Below are 6,529 nucleotides of genomic sequence, written 5' to 3'. Positions count from 1 at the left end.
ATTGAGAAGAGGCTGCGAAATTTCTTATGGAAGGGCTCAACAAATAGTTGGCTATGCTAAGGTAGCATGGAAAGAATTGTGTCGACCGGTGGACGAGGGAGGTCTTGGGTTCAAGGACATTACTAATATGAATTGAGCCTTAATGACTAAGAAACTCTGTGATATCATTCAGTGTGATCGAACCTCTATTTGGGTTGAATGGCTATACCATGACCGGTTACGAGACACTTCCATATGGACGATCTGAGAGCATGGAGGTTCATGGAGTTGGAGGAAACTCCTACCTCTACGGATCTTTCTCCATCCTATGGTGGACTACCAAATTGGAGATGGGTGGAAGTTTCACCTTTAGCAGGACCCGTGGCATTACCTCGGACCTCTTATTGAGACATTTCCACGTGGACCGAGGCTCCTTGGACTTGAGGAGTCAGCAAAACCCAGCACGGTGATTAGTGGAGGAGAATGCCAGTGGCCGCTTATCACGAATTTCGAGTTTTGAATCTGTTTACCACATTTGGAGGGAGAGAAACTTGAGACGTTTTGAGCATGTTGAGAGGACTCCGAGCACCATGGAGTTATTGATAGTTGATGATGTCAGACAGCGGATCATTAGTATTTCATTAGCTAGTTCTGTCAGTACACGAGCTTTGTATGGACTATGGCGTATCCCTTGGCCTGTCGAGGGAGAAACCACCTGATGATCACTTTGTTATACTGTACCATTTTTTACTTAATGAAAATTACATTTACTCAAAAAAAAGTTTTTTACTCTTTTATACAAACTTGTAGTTATTATTACGCTTATCAAATTTACCTCACAAATTCTTTCGTCTAGACCATTGTTTGGTCAAGTTTCGTCGAATTCTAAGAACGTTCAAATTTTAGCTGTTTTGCACCGTTTAATTAAAGGAAGTTTGTTTCCCTTTTGTACAAACTTGTAGTTATTACTATGCTTAGCAAATTTACTACACAAATTCTTGGTTCTAGACCAACATTTGGGTCAAGTTTTGTCGAATTCTGAGAACGTTCAAAATTTACCTTTGGGTCAAAATAATAACTACAAACTTGTAGTTATTATTACGCTTAGCAAATTTACCTCACAAATTCTTTTCTCTAGACCAACATTTGGGTCATGTATTGTCGAATTCTGAAAACGTTCAAAATATAGCTGTTTTGCACGGTTTTATTAAAGCAACTTTGTTTCCCTTTTATACAAACTTGTAGTTATTATTATGCTTAGCAAATTTACCACACAAATTCTTGGGTCTAGTCCAACGTTTGGGTAAGTTTCGTCGAATTCTGAGAACGTTCAAAATTTAGCTGTTTTGTACGGTTTTATTAGAGCAAGTTTGTTTCCCTTTTATACAATCTTGTAGCTATTATTACGCTTAGAAAATTTACCACACAAATTCTTGGGTCTAGACCAACGTTTTGGTCAAGTTTCGTCGAATTCTGAAAACGTTCAAATTTTAGCTGTTTTGCATGATTTTATTAAAGCGAGTTTGTTTTCCTTTTATACAAACTTGTAGTTATTATTACGCTTAGCAAATTTACCATACAAATTCTTGGGTCTAGACAAATATTTGGGTCTAGCTTTGTCGAATTCTGAGAATGTTCAAAATTTAGCTGTGTTGCACCATTTTACTAAAGCACGTTTGTTTCTCTTTTATACAAACTTGTAGTCATTATTACGCTTAGCAAATTTACCATACAAATTCTTTGGTATAGACCAACGTTTGGGTCAAGTTTCGTCAAATTCTGAGAACGTTCAAAATTTAGCTGTTTTGCATGGTTTTATTAAAGCAAGTTTGTTTCCCTTTTATATAAACTTGTAGTTATTATTACTCTTAGCAAATTTACCATACATATTCTGAACATTTATATATACGTACTATAAAATATTATTACATGCACAATCAGGAACACATATATAATATTTTGAACATTTATATATACGTACTATAAAATATGCAAATCTGTTGATATAATTAATCTATAATATTTTATTATTTTACGAGTGATGATATGCTATATTTTAATATTTGTGCATGTAATTTAATATAAAAATATATAAATTATATTACATTATATTATTTTATGAGTGATGATATGCTATATTTTAAATATTTGTGCATGTAATTTAATATAAAAATATATAAGTTATATAACATATTTTTTTATAAAATTAAATTGAGCTTGTACATAATTTTCTTTGCAAAACATATTTTCATATTGAACTTGTAAATTTTTTTTTATGTATTACACAGTTTATATAAAGCTATACATTTTGAACATTATTGTTTAAATAAAAATTTTGAGTAAAAATTTTAAAATTACTAAAAGTAGTTTTGAGAGAGATTTTTTAATTAAATATACTTAGGAAGTGAAACAAAGAATATAAAAGTAAGTTGAAAGGGTGTTTTTGCTCAGCCAACACTAAATTATTTTTTAGGGGGACTTTTGTTATAATAAACATAATTTAGGGGTCAAAATGTATAATAAAAATTTTATAGTTTTGTAATATGTTTATTAGCTGTAAAGTCGCATGGTAAAACGTATTTCAACTCTATCCTCTTTCTCTCTCTCTAGGGTTTTGTTTTTCATCGATTGAACGAAAAATTCCCTAATTGTTCGGATCTATTCGATCGAAATGGTAAGCAAATGCGCGTTCCTGATTTCCAATTAGCTTATACGCTATTGTTGGCTTCCCCATTTTGTATCTCGTGCTGTGATTTATCGAATGGTTTGGTTTAATTTTGTGGGAAAATGGAGGCGGAGATTTGGAGGCGAAAATTGAGATGTTGCTGAATGTGGAGAAACAGATGAGGCAAGTGGGTGATGTTGCAGGTACGAGGAAGGCTGTCACACCTCTTGCAATTCTTCTTCTCACACCTCAAACAATACCCCTCATTTTCTCCCTCCAAGAAATCCAAAGCCGGCGAAGGAGAGACGCCGCAGTTCCGTCCTCCCACCGCCAAAATACCCTCACCCAACCCCACCATCAAACCATTTCCCTTCTCCTCTGGTCACTTCTCCGAGGAAAAAAGTTAAAGAAAGCAGGTGGAGTCATTTCTTTTTTCTTGCGTTCATTTCTCACCCAAAAGACAGAGTAAAGAAAACCAAGAAAAGCAGGGGGGAGAGACAGAGCGCGAAGGAGGCCTCAAATTATGGTATTGCGAAATGTTACTGCTGTTTGAACAATCTTCTTGGCCCATATTTTCTCATTGTTCATATATTGATAGATAAAGAAGGAATACTGGAATACTCTCTGTTGATGTCCTATTTTTGTGGAATATGTAATGTAAAATATGAGCAAGAGTGGAAACATAATTTTTCAATACGCAGGCCTTTCCCTCTTTTTTTTTTTTTTTTCTTTTTTTCATTTAATCCGTAATACCCAAACCTGAGGGTACATGTCTGTATAATAATCCCGTAATCTTCCATTGTTATTCCAGCTCTTAAGATTTGACAATTTGTAGGACGTCAACATTTATCTAAATGATGAGTGTTCCATGGTTGCTCAGCTGTCATTGCTAAGAGGATATGAATCAGACAGGAGACCTGCAAACTTGACAATGATGGCTTTCAGAAGGCATATTCCATTGATTTCAGACCACTCAATGTACTGCCCGCTGCTGCATTCCAAGGGGCTCATTATATTTCACCATTGAAAAGGCAAATAATCTCGTATGCATCTGGTGAGCAGAGATTTCCGCTTTTCTTATGACTTGTAACAGTTAATTTTCAGAACCATGCTAGTTCTTTTTGTGAATGATGAATTCTATTACATGAAGTTTTATTTTTTTTTTTTATTTATTTTTTTTTTTTCGGTAAATGTAAATTTCATTAATAAAGAGTAATGGTACAGTACAACATGGTACAACATGGGATTATCAACTGGTTTCTCCCTCTACCCAAGGGATACGCCATAATCTATACAATGCTCGTGTACTGACTGACGCTGCTAAGTCAACGCTAAGAATCCTCTGTCTGACATCATTGATGATTAGTATGCTCAATGTGGCCGGTGTCCGCTCAGTATGATCAAATCTCCTCAAGTTCCTCTCCTTCCATATGTGGTAGACACACGCTGCCAGTAGTGTACGGTAAGCTCTATTAATAATGTGCTCCCCTCTCCATTTCCGTGTCGCCCATTCAATATCTGTTGCCCAATCTCTATTGGGCCAGTGAAAGCGAATCCTTCTGCGAATCTCATAAAGGCACTGACGACTAAATCTGCATTGGAAGAATAAATGTGGATGAGATTCCGTAGCTCCCTCATCGCACAGTATGCACACCCCCAGGTGGGATAGCCATGATTTGTCTGTGGTAGGAAGTTTGCCTAGGATTGCTAGCCATAAGATGAACGAATGGCGAGGAATCTTCAAGGAGCCCAAAAGTAGTGAAGACCATCCTACTTTCGGCTCGGGGTGAGTGAATAATCGGTAGAGGGCCTGAGTAGTAGGTTGCCCTTCGTCACATCTCCACACCACCCGATCCTCTCCTCCGAAAATAAGCGGTAGGTTATGTGTGATTTCCAAACATTCAAAGTCAGTGATGGTAGGCCATTGCCATTCTCTTGCTGAAATCACTAAGCTGAGTTTTGCTGATTCTTCAAGTCTAAGATGGCGGGGACCTTGAGGGAATCGCTCGATAAGTGGACCCAAATGATGCCATGGGTCCTGCCAAACAAAGAATCTGTCTCCATTTCCAATCTGGTAATCCACGATAGTGCGAAGGAAAGGACGTAGCCTGAGTATTTTTCGCCATCCCCAAGAACCTCCATGTTCACGAATAGTCCAAATCGATCTCTCACGTAATCGGTCTTGGTAGAGCCACTGAACCCATATAGATGTCCTGTCACACTGGATAACATCACATAGTTTCTTGCTCATTAATGCGCGATTCAAGGTGGAGATATCCTTGAACCCAAGTCCCCCCTCATCCATCGGTCGACACACATCTTTCCAGGCTACCTTAGCGTACCCACTAGACGTCGTACCCTTCCATAGGAAAGTCCTCTTTTCTTATGACTTGTAACAGTTAATTTTCAGAACCATGCTAGTTCTTTTTGTGAATGATGAATTCTATTACATGAAGTTTTAATGGAAGCCACTTTTTCTTTTATGATGTTTGGTCCCTTTGACCTGTCCAAATCCAATTTTCATCCCTCTTTATCTTCTAATTCAAGAACCAGCTTCAATTTCTGATGGTTTTAAGGGCCTTTACAGTTGATCATTGTTGGTTATTACCACGATCAGTTCAGTCTCCTTTCCAAGTTGAATACATTCATCATCTAATACCATATTGTGAGTGAGAGGGTGTTTCTGCTGTTTGAACAATCCCAAATTAGGATTTTCTGTACAGTTTGGTCTGATGTACTGTCCAAATCCAATTTTCATCCCTCTTTATCTTCTAATTCAAGAACCAGCTTCAATTTCTGATGGTTTTAAGGGCCTTTACAGTTTATCATTGTTGGTTATTACCACGAACAGTTCAGTCTCCTTTCCAAGTTGAATACATTCATCATCTAATACCATATTGTGAGTGAGAGGGTGTTTCTGCTGTTTGAACAATCCCAAATTAGGATTTTCTGTACAGTTTGGTCTGATGTAGACTTTATTTGTGATATTCCTGTATTTAGTCAGTTTGGGTAATATTGAAGCTGATGAGCTTTTGCTCAAATATTGTCTCATTTGGTAATTTACTGAGTTGTGGAGCTTTGTGAGTACATGTATCATGAATGATTATGCTACTCAAGATTGATTTATGATCAGCTACCCCCAAAGCACTTTTATTGTATTTGTTCTCGAAAATATGGAACTTGTTAATAGATCTGAAACTTATGCGAACCAATTCATTAGTTCATTGGTAGTGCTAGCTATTCTTTTGAGTGGATGGGTGGGCTGGTCCTCGTCCTACGTTTATCTTTTTAATGTTGTTCAAGGGTTGAAGGAGTACAATATTTGGGCATGGAGATTGGGTGGTATTAAGTTAAGCACTAGTAGCACAATGACATTGGGAGGAGAATAAATGGAACATAGTATTGTCAAAATCTTTTAGATACCTTTGAGGACTTACCATGCTGGCGATCAACATAACAAAGCACGACGGTCTTGTATATAAGAGTGTCATTTTTTTCTGTGTTTATGTGTATGTAATGATTCATGTTGTTCTTAGTTGTATGATGCCCTTATAAGTCCATGATTGATGGTTGGTTAAGGCTTCGTCTTAACAACTGCTTATCTTTTTAAGCAATGCATTGGTTGTTCATATATATATATGTGTGTGTGTGTAGACATTTGCCACATCTAATGCATTTGTCAACGTCTTTGTGTTTCAATGTTTCTGGACCACATAGGTAACCAAGCTTGTACACTCGTCCAAGAAGGCGGTAGAGCTTGAGGAGTCATGAAGACTTTAGAAGTAAGTTCTATTTGTAATTTATTTATCCAACAATGGCGAATGATGCACAGTACACTAATTCCTCTTGTGAACATGCAGTTTGGTTGTGGAATTTCAAAATTAT

Source organism: Sesamum indicum, unplaced genomic scaffold, assembly GCF_000512975.1.
Source record: "Sesamum indicum cultivar Zhongzhi No. 13 unplaced genomic scaffold, S_indicum_v1.0 scaffold00308, whole genome shotgun sequence".
In the NCBI taxonomy this organism is placed as follows: domain Eukaryota; kingdom Viridiplantae; phylum Streptophyta; class Magnoliopsida; order Lamiales; family Pedaliaceae; genus Sesamum; species Sesamum indicum.
Note: the sequence above shows the minus strand (reverse complement) of the source record.